Source organism: Lissotriton vulgaris, chromosome 4_1, assembly GCF_964263255.1.
Source record: "Lissotriton vulgaris chromosome 4_1, aLisVul1.2, whole genome shotgun sequence".
In the NCBI taxonomy this organism is placed as follows: domain Eukaryota; kingdom Metazoa; phylum Chordata; class Amphibia; order Caudata; family Salamandridae; genus Lissotriton; species Lissotriton vulgaris.
Window position 1 is genome coordinate 568,236,662 of NC_141691.1, and position 15,013 is coordinate 568,251,674.

The window sequence follows — 15,013 nt, forward strand, 5'->3', positions numbered from 1 at the left end:
AATGGGCAGACCGACATGGAGGAGCAGCACAAGCACAGAACCTTATGGGGGGACGGAGGCCAGGAATCCACTCAAGAAATCGGAAGAAAGGGAAAGAGATCTTGGCACCTTCACAGGGGAAGGCACGGCTAGAATGGCGGAGCGCAATGCAAGTGGTGGCCCTGATCAGCAGCGGAACCGAGAACCCAGGTACCCCTGAGAGCGGCGAAGAAGTGGCAGACACGGGCTCGGAGAGTGGATCCAGCGACTCTCAAGCGCAGAGCCTGACATTGCCAACTGTCACTCCGCAGACTAAGGGAGAGGAGCAGGAGACAGCGATCAATGTAACCAGACTGCTGGGTGACACTTCTGCTTCATCATTAAGGTACAGGGGTAGCAGAGGGTACATAGCTGAGGGGCGGTTCACTGAAGCTTCAGCGGGGGATGGCGGCCGCAGAGACTGGGAGAGCACTGACGAGGGGCCACCCTCTGAGATTGACTGATCGAACTGCAAGCAGTCACTTGTAGACTTTTTATACTGGTTTGGATGGGAGGGATTTTCCTACTTATCCTGGGAAGTGGGAGTTGGGGAACATGTTTACTGTTGACACGGGGGCGAAACCTTGAGTTGCATTATGTAAGGCATTATATGGAACAGAGGGCGGGGGGTGAGAAGAGGGCACTACCCGGCCAGGGTAGCGGCCGATCCACTGAATCCAAAGTCAATGGCTGATAAACAACACTATAAATGTATGACTTGGAATATTAGGGGCATGCATACCATGTCAAAGCGCCACAAAAGTCCTCTCCTATATCAGAAGACGGAGAGCCCAGATAGCCCTCCTGCAGGAAATGCACCTAACACAGAAGGAAGAGCAGGCACTACAAAAAAAAAGGAGGAGGGGGCAGCTCTACTACACAACCTATTCGGCCTATGCGAGAGGGGCGTTAATATGGATTCAAGCGGGGGGTACCGTTCCAGTTGCTAAACGCAGTGGTGGACCCGGAGGGGCGATATGTGGCAGTAAAGGGGAGACTAGAGGGCTGAGAGATTAACTTGCTTAGCAATTCACCATTTCAATATTTCCATGTCTTTGGAACAGTTCCTTAAAGCCGATCCTAAGTTCGCCAAGAAAACCTCTGAGGTTTTCTTGGTGAACTTAGGATCAGCTTTAAGGAACTTTAAGGAACTGTTCCAGAGACATGGAAATATTGAAATGGTAAATTGCTCCGGAGACATAGAAATATTGAAATGGTGAAAAGTCCTCACTCGGGCGTTCAGTGATGGAGGCGATAACGAGAGAGTGACCTTGAAGAAATTACAATATCCCAATATTGAGACTGGGGATGTAGAATTTTGTTTGCCCTTTAAGTCCTGATGAGGCCTGAAATGATGAAAGGCTGATACGCGTCAACACAGTTGTTTGGAAGGCACCATTGCAAAAACATTTCTTTTGATTTGGAACATAAGACAATGAATTGTAAGGAGTGCTAAAAGGAGAGAGGTTAAAATTATTATAACTTGGACGCTCCTACTTTGTATTGGTGACCTGGAAATAAGGAATATTTTTGTATAATTGCGTGGATAAACATCCTTTTTGATATTAATATGGGCAAAAGAACCCAAAACATGGTTCAAGGAAAATTGTGTATGTTTGTAAATATATAAGTCTGTTTGTATTTTGTATATATGTATGAGTTGTGTATATATTTATGTTAAAAGTGAGATACAACTAATCAAATGAAATGAAAAAAATGGTTTAATTAAAAAGAAATATTTAAACATATATAAGGGGAGATTATTTGTTTTGAATGGCCTTTTCATTGGAGAAATCCAAAAAGAATTCCATGATTGATGTCTAAGAAAAATAATTGGATCAAAGAATGGACAATTAATGGTATCCGTTCTGAAAATAAGATGGACATGTAATGGTTCCGTAGGCTTCATGTTTCTTTGATTGTATTGTCTACCCAGAGGCCTATGGGTTAATTGGGTTGCCCCTGTAATATATATGAGATGTCCCTGAAATGGGCACACCCGCCAGCAATGATCCCCACGTGGCGGCTCCACCCGGACACTCTGGAAGACCAGGTCTTCAGGGAGGAGATCAGAGAAGAAATAACGCATTACTTTCAAACCAATGCGGGCACGGTGGCGACGCAGAGCGTAGAATGAGATGCGTTCAAGGTGGTCTTGAGAGGCCAGTGTATTACACGGGCCACAGGTGTTAGGCGCGTCATCACGCGTGAAGTAGAGGAGGCAGAGTCGGCACTCAGAGAGGTAGAACGCAAGAGGCCAGGATGCCCGGAATTGCACGCGGCACTCTTAGATGCTAAAGGGGAAGTGGCAAAGCAAACAGAGAGGCTTAGAAGCTTTGAGTACAAGAAGAACTTAGAGCGCAAACATGCTGAAAGGGACAGATCAGGCTCACTCCTGGCATGGCTGACGAACCCGACGAGTAGGGGCACTCCCCTGGTGGAGATAGAGGACGAAGGGGGGACCAGACACTTTACGCCAGACAAGATTAATTAGATCTTTGCGTGCTATTATGCCAAACTTTACACGAAGACGCGCATATGCGATCCAGCAGAAATCAGGGAATACCTGGCTGACCTGCCGTTGACAGTCTTGAACCCTGAAGTGGCGGGATTATTAGGGGCTGACATTACGCAGCGGGAGATACGAGTTGCTCTCAAGGGCAAGGCACGAAACAAGACCCCGGGCACAGATGGCTTACCGGACGAATTTTATGCAACATATACGGACGAGCTGACCCCCCAACTGGCTGCGATGTACCAGGGGGGCCGAGAGCTGGGAGAGCTGCCCAAGAGTGCCAGAAAAGCCATTAATGTCCCCATACGTAAGCCCGGGAAGGAACCTTATGACTATACGGCCTACAGGCCACTGTCCATGCTGAATATGGATTATAAAGTCCTAAGTAAAATCCTCGCGACACGTCTCTTGCAGCACATGCCCCTGCTGGTGCACGCAGACCAGGCGGGGTTTATCCCGGGGCAGAACACGGCTATAAACATCCGGCAGCTCCTGGCAGTAATGGACTCGGAAGGGTACTCCAAAAATGCAGCGGTGGTGTTCGCAGTAGATATTGAAAAGGCATTTGACAGCCTGCAGTGGCAATATTTATATGAGGCCCTGACCAGGAAGGGGCTGGGTGAGGGATTCCTGACATGGGTGCGGCTCCTCTACACTTCCCCTACGGCCCACTTGCGCACTCGGAGGATTATCTCAACTAGACAGAGGGTGGAGAGAGGCACGAGGCAGGGATGTTCCCTCTCTCCGTTCCTGTTTGCCCTGGCCAAGGAACCGCTGGGGTGCAGAGCCAGGAACGGCCAGGACTAAAGGGGCTTGGGGACGGAAACAGGGCAGCACTTCTTCGCATTATATGCGGACACCCTCCTGATATTTTTACAAAATACGGCCGACGAGTTGCGGGGCGCGCACAGCATGCTTGCCCGCTTTGGCACTATGTCTGGCCTCCGGGTTAACTGGCAAAAATCATGCCTATATCCGTTGGCGCCCGATACCCCCCCACCGCTTACACTGGAACATCTGCGCTGGGAGCCCAATTGCCTGCAGTACCTGGGAGTTAAAATATATCATGGTGCTGCAGACCTATTAGATGGTAATGTAGGAAGGGCTATGAGGATGGTAAAAACAGCGATGGATTTTTGGGGAACGCTTCCCCTATCCGTAGCTGGAAGGGTGGCGGTCCTGAAAATAGTGACACTACCGCGCTTACTATATTACTTCGGATACCGTGAGCAATGTTCAAGGAGCTAGACTCAAACATTACGTCATTTATCTGGGGAACAGGCAGACGGAGGGTGGCATTGACAATGTTGTGACGCCCCACGGCAGAAGGCGGGCTGGCGCTGCCGAACCTCAAGGCCTACTACCTAGCGGCACAACTATACTGGCTAATACAGTGGCAGGCAGAGGATCGAAACCCGGAGAGGGAGCAGTGTCCAACTGCACTTGACACTGCTGCACTGGCAAGAATCCTCCTCCGAGTGTGTCGCACCATGGCTGCGGACACAACAGCGACTAGGGTGATAGTGCGCTGCTGGACCAGATATCTGAGGAAAGTGGGCGCGGCAACTCCTTGCTCCCCTGACATACCACTCACGATGCTGCGCTACCTCCCACAGGGGGAACATTGGGCAGGCCTGGAGGATTGGGTGGAGGCAGGACTGCGGGAGATGGGAGACTTATACCGAGACTCCGCACTACTTCCCTTTGCAGACTTGCAAACGGCATAGGACTTACCCGGGGGTCACTGCTTGAAGCATAGAGCTCTAACGCGCAGGATTAGGACACCCTGTAGGAGCGGCGATGCCGAGCCGAGAGCACTAGAGGGATGCAGGTATGTCGCACTGTCAGCTGGAAGGATCAAGACGGTGTCCTGTCTCTATAAAGCAATACGGTGGGATATGCAAAAACCGCTGGAGCGCTTGCGCACAAAGTGGGAGGAGGACCTCGGTAAACCAATACCTGAGAAAGAATGGGACAAAATCCTAGAACGCACCCCGAAAGTATCTAAGAACGCGCACTTCAAATGAATTAACTACTATGTGCTGCATAGGGCATATTTAACGCTGGTCTTCATCAGGAGGTATTTTGCCGTGGATTCTGCAGCTTGCCTAAGGTGCGGAGAGAGAGGCGTACATACTCCATATGTTCTGGAGCTACACCTTATTGCAAACATTCTGGGGGGAAATTAAACATACAATAGGTGATCTGATCGACAAAGAACTCCCACAGACCCCAGAACATTTCATCTTAGGGTGATTCCCTCACACAGCCAAAAACAGGGTGACGGGAAAGTTTGAGGACGGTGCCGGGCGGGCGAGACTCACCTGGAGAAAAGAGCTCGAAAGATGGGCGGGTTGAAGGGAGACTGCTACTCCAAGAGGCCAGCAGTGGAATAGGCAAGATGGAGAAAGCCAGGGCCTGGGAGGACCTTGTAGGGGAACTAGTGGCAGCTGACGCAGATGCTCTCAGTGAGGCGAACACTCCGAGGGCAGCAGAACCGGACCCAGACGACGGACAAGAGGGACAACCAGCCCCACACAGCTAGAGGAAACAGCGAGACAACATACTTTGTTTAGGGACCTCGAACCTGACCGCCTCTTAGCATATATCTACCACACATCTCTAATTAGCACGCAACTCAGGGGGGGAGGGGGATATTTCTTTTGGGAAAGGGCTATTGATGATGGTACACGAAAGACTGATCCAGAATACGAACAATTTTATGCACTGCCAATGTACAAATGCCAATAAAATATGTTTTACAAAAAAATTATTCTATTAGCAGTAGCTCCTGTAATGCAGCTTTAAAACGGACCAGCTCTTGGGTTGTCCATGTTCTACCCCAGTAAGTCAGCATTTTTAAATGAGCAATTTGATCAACCCTTTTGATTCACAAATCCCATCTTAAAGGTGTGAGTGGGGTGCTGTTAGGGATACTCAGAACTGATCTTATAAATGTTTCTCAGTTATTTTTAGTTGTTAGGTACCCCCCGAACCCCCAAATTTCTGCCCTGAACAGAGCACCCCCAAAACCCATCGATCTATATATCTCCAGCCCTGATAGTCAATGCTTTATATCTCCTGACGATAGTCGCTGCTCTACGTGTTAATATGGAATTGCCTTTTGCCAGCTGAAGGTCCCAGGAGAGCTTGTCAGTGAGCCTAACTACCAGATGGTCAAAGCTCCTGACCTGGTCTATGCCAGAACCCTCCACGGTCATTTTATTTCAAAAAGTACAATGAGAGTTCATGGCCATACATTTAGATTTGCCTGCATTGATCTCAAGCCCTCAGTCCCTGCCGAATCTCACAAAGTAAGTAAGTTAAACGATTCCTGCAATCCCATAGGGGTACATGAATGAGAGCAGCATGGTATCACCTACAAATGGAGACCATGGATGATTTCACGAGCTATCCTGGGGGTATCGTGCTGGCATTTTCCCAGTGTTTCCACAAGACCATTTATGAACCAGGAAAACAACTTGGGGGCCAGGATGCAGCCCATCCCACCCGCGAATAACCGTGATCCTAGGGGAAAGGTCGACCTGCGTGCTCCACCTACCCTGGGAAAATATATTTGTGTGAAGTCTGACAAGGAGATTGAGTAGACCATGTGGTATCCCCATTTGCACTAGTAAAACCCAGGGAGTGTGCCTTGGTACTAGGTGGACTAATGCCCTCATGTCTATAAAAGTCACATACAGGTGGTTCCTGCTGATGGTAATGTACATCCAGCTAAACTAAAAATCTGATCTGTATTACCTAGATTCTTGCGAAAGCCCGCCCGCTGGCGTTACAGGACCAGATGTTCTTCCATCTACTCCTGAAAGCAAAAAAAAATATCGGCCTGCAGAAGATTTTCTGGGTATTATCAATTAGGCTAACTGGTCTATAGTTTGCGAGAGTGTCTTCTTGGCCCTTTTTGAGGATTGGGACAATGATGGTGCCACGCCATGACTCTGGGATTTCGTTCCCATGCAGCACAGCATTGTTTAGCTTGTTCGGGTAGGGTACCCAAATTTTAGGCTTCGAGGTGTAATGAGAACACTGGGGAGGTATCTGGGCTAGGGACTTTCTCCTTTCTCATATGGGAGAGGGCAACCCAAGTTTCCTCAATTGAAAAATCAGAAGAAGGGGTGCTAAAGGCAAAGGGGGCAGATGTCACTGCCACTATATTGTCGCCTGTGCACCCCTCCCCCCAAGGGTGGTTTCCTTTGCTCACGGTCACAGTCAAACTGTATAGTGCTTGAAAATGATTAACCCATTGATCCATTGGGACGTGCATGTTGGGAGAAGTGGAGCCACCATTGCTGTTTGATGCCACTAATTTCCAAAATAATCTATATTAACGTTTCCTCAGAGCTTATAGGATTTTGCTCCCCTGTCCCTCTTCCCCATAACCCTAGGCATTGACCAATATGGCCTTATAGGCCATCCTAGCCCTCCATATATCTTTTTTTAGCCTTCTTTGATGGCCTTGATTAATCTCCTTTTGCCATTCTACACTCCTTGGTAAACCAAGTGCAATTAGTGGAGGCAACATTTCCTTTTGTGCTGTGCTTCATGATATAATATTTAAGGGTGCTAAAGAACTCCCTATGCTTGCTGTTAAACATGGTAGCATCCCAGGCAAGGGGATCATACGTTTCAGAGTGGTCTACAAATAATTGGTAGATCTTTGCAACAACTCAAGTATCTGTGGTGATGTAGGCCCACTTAATATTCCTGCGATTGTTAGTAAGAGGTGGTGGCGTTATGGAGATGTCAGTAGGTTGCTCAGGGGCTTTTAAGTTAAAAAGCAGCGACAAGCGCATTATGATCACTGGCCCCATGGGTGACAACTTCCATATCAATCATATTGTGCCATAGTCTCAGGTCAAGCAGGATATAATCTATGTGATTGGTGTATATGCCTCTCTAGAAGGTAAATCAAGGAGGATTATCAGATCTATTGCTCCCATAGGTTCAAGTGGTTAAAATGTAATGTTACAGTCTACTATTATCAAGGGCCAAAAATGGTGTATACTGCACTCTACTAATGCCTGGAGTGTGTGTATGGTTCTGGATTCCACACTATCCTGGACTGAGCATATGTAGATGTTAATCATAACTAAAAGTTTTAGTGCAGCAGAACTGTGAAATTTCAGGTTAATGTCCAAGGTGCCCCTTGATCCAGAGTCTAATAGTTCCACCTTGAAGGTGTTAGGAGTTTTTTGTCAGATTAATAAGCCTCCTGAGGCTCTCCCGGTTGTAGCTGGGATGGTATCTGCAAAGCAGTTGAGATAACCTGGCCTATAAATTAACTCATAAACCCATGTTTCCTGTAGTAGAATAATATGGTGGCTAGGCCTGACAAACAAACAAGGTTCACACAGGAAGCTACCTATGGGACCCGAAGGGTTGAAAGACCTCTTCAGCAGTTAAAGAGGAGTAAACTAAGTACAACAATAAATTATCCCGCCAGGGGTTGCATGGGTAATAGTGTATAATCCAAAAGACACGGACTGGGCGGTGGGTTGTTGTTAGGTTCACCCCTAGTGGGTATGCCGGCTCCGCATGACTAGTGCGGGGAAGGAAAACATTCCTTTTTTATATATAACCCTCACACACTCAAGTATGCTTCAACATTGGGTTCACCCTGACTCCTAAAGGCACTTAGGGATAGAGGGTGACCAGGGGTCCTAAATAGAGATTAAAAATACCTCACCTCATTCTTATCCCTTTATTAGTGGAGATGGTGGGTAAAGCTAAAATAAGGAAAGGGGTAATATGGACTATTAGGGTCTTATGACCCTATGTTTTATTGTCAGGCTGACCTTTGCTCCCTCTAGCAGGCACTATTCTTGAGTCAGATAAAGATGGAGGGGCGGGGTCCCTCTATCCTTAACGACTGGTCGTAGCTGCATTAAACTTTTTTTATATGTTGGCCATTGCTAATCCCCTTAAATTCTATAAAATGTACTAGAAGCCATTCTTTTTTAGCACTGGAAGCATTGGCAAAATGTCCCTTTCCACAGTGATGCATAAATGGTCAGGGGTTGGGCATAACTACCATATTAGAATCACTGCGTTTTTTAGACTTTAGCAACTACTATCCAGGACATCATCTTACTTAAGATACTTTGGACAATCTGGGATTTCCTCTCCCCTATAATAACCAGTTTTGATAATAAATATTAGCCTACTAAGCACTAAGGGTTTAGTACGTGGTTCTTGCAACTTAGACTCCACACCTGGGGCGGTATAATTTGGGACCATGTTCATATTGGTCATACCTATCCACATAAATTAACACAGACCATGTTCTTTCATACTCTTGGAGCTAGACCCAACTTATAAACTGAATTCTATTTACCTTTAATCAACAGGCCTACTGGGATACAGTGCCCACACCCTCTTCCATTGGACTAACAGGACCTTCAGTCCATCACCAGTTCTATTTTTGACTCAGGTAACCACTATATGGTAGTTATTTACCTTTTGCACTTGATCTTTGGCCATTGGCTCACCAATGTCTGCACATAGTAATGTTACCAGTCCTAGCACAGGTTATAAACTGGCTCTTCGCGTTTTTATATCTTCCAGCATACGGACTGAGCCATTTATGTGAGCAAGGTGGCATGACCCTCTATACCACCCAAGAACTCCAAGAATACTTTTCCTCTGTTGCCCGCTAGCAAACCTATAGTAAGTAGTTGTTTCTCAAACTAAACTGAATTTTTGATAGGGAGCCCAATTTCCCCTTCTGCCTGACGCTAAAAGGTTCATTAAACTTTGCCGATTCTGTTGTCTATTAACACAATAACATAGTCTGGTATGGTTACATAGATATTTTTTCTTTTCATATCCCAGTTAAGACCTGTTCTTGTAAAATCAACCTCTGAAAGAACAACTATATAACAGGATTACAGTAGCCGGGAAGGTGACCCCTGGACCCCGCTTCCTCACATATTCTTCCCCACATGCGACGTCCATCTGACTTAAAGGTAAATGGGTATTGGACTCTATGTACCAGTGATATGACTTGCCAGGGAAAATTAGGATTATAAATCCTGCTTGGTTTTTTATTCTTAAAGACATTTTGGTGCTTGCTTAATCAAAAACACCAAGCCGCCTTCATGGAAGTACCTCAACCTCAAAATGAGTTGCCCGTTATGTGCTCTCCCTTATACTCATACAAGTATCCTTTTCCCAATTCACTTCTCTCCTTGTGTCATGGTCAGACACATGGGCCTTATGCCATGTGTATATATCTGCTTCCTTTTTCTGGAAACCGTATGATGTATGTGTAATTTCCAATTATGTATATTTGAATTGTAACTTTGTATATTTGAATTGGAAACAATGTTTACACACATGTACAGATTCTTAGGCCATCGTGTATTACCCTGCAGATAGATTGGCAGTGGACTAACGCTTTAACATCAAATGCATGCATAGGCTCCACGTCTATGGTAGCAACGCTTTTAATTTATTTTGGTATTGTCAATGTTTTTAAATTGTAAATTGATTCTTGTACATAAAGACTGATTATATGTATATATGTTTTTTACCGACAGCCCTGAAGAAGTCCCAGTTTGGGACGAAACGCGTCGGCTGTATGTGTTTTATTGCCTCTTGAAAATAAAGATTTAAAGAAGAACTCCAACATCTCTGAGGAATATCTTCTTATTGTGCTTAAACGTCATTTGCACTTATTGTTTCATGTTTTGTGGTGCACCTTTGCGGTTGTTTGACATAAATGCAGCTCCTTTTCTACTTGTTAAGAGAACCACCACTTCGCACAAGCCGCTGTGTTTGGATAGCAGCCAGGACATTACATTTGAAAGAGAAGCATCTTAAACAGGTTTGAATGCTCAAACTGATTCTGAAGCCTAGGATACTGGACCTACATCTCATGTCTGGAAAATTCATAATAAAGATCCATTCAAACCACCCCACTTTGCTCCAGTTCCAAATTTTTCATTATCCAGAGAGGACTGCTGTGTGACCAGGGCTGGTGTACACATAACAGCCAGTCTCTCAGAGGTGAGGGTACATCACTTGAACTCTAAAACTTGGAGGAGAAGCAGACGCTCTACCTAAGCACATAGAAGCTTCCCTCCCTGCTCAGAGAAGGAAGGAGAGTGCCTGGTCCTGCAGGAGTACAGACTGTTTCCAGGGTGTTGGGCAGCTAGAAGTAGCCAACTGTTGAGAGCAAGCGAAACCTGTCCTGACCTGAAGTCCGCAGGGTTCAAGGTCTCCTACTACAGGCCCCACCATGAGCTGTGTAAAGAAGTATACACAAAGCAGTACTTCCAGTAGTAGAAATTCACTTCAGGCAGATAGGCCTTGACATAGTTGGGTCATTTTAACCCAGCATCATGTAGCTAGCATAGCTTGTTTGTGGTGGATCATGCCACTGAGGAATCTAGAGGCAACACTTCTGAGAAGTTCAAGTGCAAAGGTAATACCTAGGGATCTTTTCAAGGAGCAATTCAAGTGGGGAGCAAACTTTTATCTTTTCAGACATGATAGAGATTTGGGAGAAAATGGTGTGACTTACTACTTCTTCGTGGCATCCCATCTGCAATGCAATGGGTTGGCGGAAAGGTGTAAGCAGACCCTTCAAAGCATGATGGGAACATTGCCAGAGAAATTCATGAGGAAGTGGGATTTTCTGCTATGTCTCATAGTAATTTACAGAAACATTCCACATAAAAGAGTTTGAAATATTCCTTTTTTGGGTACTCAGTGCATGATCCACTCACCTTAGTCACAGAAGAGAGAAAAGGAATACGTCAAAAGAATGTGGTGGACTATTTGATTTTCCTCAGGAAGTTAATGGTGCAGTGTAAGAGATAGTTGAAAATAAATCTTCAGGCAATCCAAGAGTTGACTTCAGAAAGATTTCACAGTAAGCCTCATAGCAATGACAGAGGAAGAAAATAGTGTGCCACATCTTGACCTTCTGCATAGTAATGTGTACAATGTTTCTTTGGATGCAGTACAACTTGCCCCTGAAATTACACCCGAGCAGCAAAGAAATTGTAGAGGTGCTTGGATGATTTTTTCTTATCCTTTTTTGGCTGACTTCAGGGTTGACACATGTCTGTGTCCATAACCTAGATACAGGGGGTAGCTTGCCAGTGAAAAGCAACTTAACAGGATGTCTGACCAAGTCCAGAAGTGAATCAAGGCAAAAATTGCCCTGATGGTGGATTTGGGGTGATTGAGCCTTCCTTTAATCCTCGGGCAAGTCATGTGATATTGGTGCCCAAGCCAGGATCCACAGACTTTCACTTTGTTTTTTATTTATTGCGTTTTAATCATTACATGCTCATCATATTAATAGTACATCTCATGGCACTGTATGACATAATCATAATTGTAGTATTGCTGGTGCACCTCGGACAATTCACCAACATAAGTTCAAAAGGTGTTGTACATAGCTAGCTGTCAACAACAGCCCCTGACCCTCACTGAGCAGATGGGCATGTGCCTTAGAGGAGCCTCCATTGCCTAAATACTGGCAAAATATATGTATGTGCTGTATTTCCTATATATTCCCAAGTCGCTATCTGTTCAAGACACATCCTGGTAGAGCAAATATGAGTGCAATGATCCTCAAATGTCTCTGAGCCTGGTTGATTGGGGCAACAGAATGCTATAGCCTAGATCTTTCTTTACTGTATATTAGGTCCCTTATCCAATCCTGGTGTTCAGGGTCTGAAAGCCAAGTCTTAGTCAGCCTCCCTGCTGCCATCAGTATAAAAAGTGTAATGTATTTCCTTATTGCTGCTGGTATATTTTTGACATAGCCCAGAAAAGCCTTCATTGTTGGTTTGTGCACATGCAGTCCCATCATGAGGAGCAGTGATTAAAAGACCTTCGTTCAGTATCTCTACATGTCCACACCATTCTCTACTAGGCGTACAAAACCAGTCTCCAGTACCAGGCAACGGCAGCATCTCAAATCATCTCTGACACTCTTGTGCCCAAACACTTGGCTGCATGATATATCCTAAATAACATGACACACAGTACATTACTGGATGAAGCAGTGTGCAAAGGACAATATATAAATCTTAAACTCATGCCAAAGGCCATAGTTACATTCTTAATATAACCTCGTTCAATAAGTACATATAAAAACCTTGAGACCCCTTCAGATGACCCCAGTTAGCCATATCGATCAAATCGGGCATTCGGTTCCCAGGAGCTCATAAATTCTATCAGAATCCTGGACATCGTCATATGAACTCCCCCACGCCCTTGTGAAGCCCCCAGGCCCTTTGTAACCTATGTAAGTAGTGAAAGGGTGCCATGTTACATCAAATTTGGATACTCAATCACAAACAATTGCCATTATTTTTTCCATGGCATATAGAGACCAGATCTTTCCCCACCACATGTTCAAGGAGAAGGGTTGCAGCTGTTTCCACATCTGGGCCACACACAATCGTGCTGCTAATAACAAGCAGGAAAACAAGCACTGCTGTGGGTTTGCCGTGGGGACGAGTATATCCACCCCCTGATCTCCCAAAAGGATCATGAGTGGTTCAAGTGGCAGGGAGACATTCGTAATGGCTTGTATCATGCGGAGGACTTCAACCCAGAATGTATGGATTACTGAACAGGACCACCAAGTGTATAGAAATGTGCCTCTTTCGCCACACCCTTCCCAATACAAATCGGAACCCGCAAACATCTTTGCAAGATTAACTGGCCTGAGGCGAGGTTGTGGCCAGCTGCCGAACATGGCGGCCGTGCATTAGGTGAGCTCCGGAGCCCGAGCTCAATAATCCTGATCTCTACTATATCCTGACCACCGTTCCCTCTAGGGCGCGCGCGCACCTCCCCTTACATCACCGCGGACCGCCTCGCGTGGAGCGCGCACACAGGACGTCGCGCGAGAGAGTCGCGCCGCCGGCCGCTTTGAAGAAGCGAGCAGCGGGAACATGACGAGTGCAGGTAAGGAGGCGGGGGGGCTGGTGGGGCTTGGGGCTATGTGGGAGCGCGGGCAGACTGTGGCCTTTTGTTTAAGTATTGCTGTTAATCAGAGCCCCTTCACGGGCTCCGATTAACAGCAATACTTAAACAAAAGGCCACAGTCTGCCCCGCGCTTTACTAACAAAAGCGTAGTCAGTTTCCAAACACAGCGCGTACTTTAGCACACGCTGTGTTTGGAAACTGTCTACGCTTTTGTTAGTAAAGCGCGGGGCAGACTGTGGCCTTTTGTTTAAGTATTGCTGTTAAAGGAGCCCAATACTTAAACAAAAGGCCACAGTGGGCAGTCAAGAGGGCGGGCCGCAGGGGGCACAGCGGCTGGGGAAACGAGCGGAACAGAAGGCAAAAGGGGCACAAAAACAAGGAAAAAAACGAGTGGCACAGAGGGTAGAAAGGCACAAAAAACGAGTGGAACAGAGGGCAGAAGGGCACAAAAACGAGTGGGACAGATAGCAGAAGGCTAAAAAACGAGTGGGACAGAGGGCAGAAGGCACAAAAACGAGTGAAACAGAGGGCAGAAAGGCACAAAAACGAGTGGGACAGAGTGCAGAAGGCACAAAAATGAGTGGGACAGAGGGCAGAAAGGCACAAAGGGCAGAAGGGCACAAAAACGAGTAGGACAGAGGGCAGAAGGCACAAAAACGAGTGGGACAGATGGCAGAAGGCACAAAAACGAGTGGGACAGAGGGCAGAAAGGCACAAAAACAAGTGGAACAGAGGACAGAAGGGCACAAAACGAGTGGGACAGAGGGCAGAAAGGCACAAAAACGAGTGGGACAGATGGCAGAAGGCAAAAAAGCTAGTGGGACAGAGGGCAGAAAGGCACAAAAACGAGTGGGACAGAGGGCAGAAGGCACAAAAACGAGTGGGACAGAGGGCAGAAGGGCACAAAAACGAGTGGGACAGAGGGCAGAGTGGGACAGAGGGCAGAAGGGCACAAAAACGAGTGGAACAGAGGACAGAAGGGCACAAAATACGAGTGGAACAGAGGGCAGAAAGGCAAAAAACGAGGGGAAAACGAAGTGGAACAGAGGGCAGAAAGGCACAAAAAACGAGGAGGAAACGAAGTGGAACAGGACAGACAGGCACAAAATACGAGTGGAACAGAGGGCAGAAAGGCACAAAAAACGAGTGGAACAGAGGGCAGAAAGGCAAAAAACAAGGGGAAAACAAAGTGGAACAGAGGGCAGAAAGGCACAAAATACGAGTGGAACAGAGGGCAGAAAGGCACAAAAAACGAGTGGAACAGAGGGCAGAAGGGCACAAAAAACGAGGGAAAAACGAGTGGAACAGAAGGCAAAAGGGGCACAAAAAATGAGTGGCACAGAGGGCAGACGGGCACAAAAAACTAATGGTACAGAGGCAGAATACAGAAATATAGGGGCAGCTAAGAACAGAAGGCAGAACGGGCAGAGAGGCACGGGGCAGCGGGGGGAACAGAAGGGAAAACTGGGCAGAGACACGGGCAGCGAGGGGTACAGAAGGAAAGAC

At 46.5% G+C, this 15,013-nt stretch overlaps 1 protein-coding gene across 2 annotated transcripts in view; it reads right to left on the reverse strand.

Annotated features, from left to right (window-relative positions):
* TRANK1 (tetratricopeptide repeat and ankyrin repeat containing 1) overlaps positions 1-15,013 on the reverse strand; it is a 1,005,982-nt gene that overhangs the window by 962,341 nt on the left and 28,628 nt on the right. Inside the window, exon 1 of one of the 2 annotated variants that reach the window (XM_086964757.1) lies at positions 4,858-4,990. The exons of the other annotated variant lie outside the window; for it this stretch is intronic. The gene's annotated coding sequence lies outside the window, so the exon portion shown is untranslated. Of the gene's footprint in view, positions 1-4,857; positions 4,991-15,013 lie in introns of those variants that run through there. 2 annotated transcript variants of the gene reach the window in all.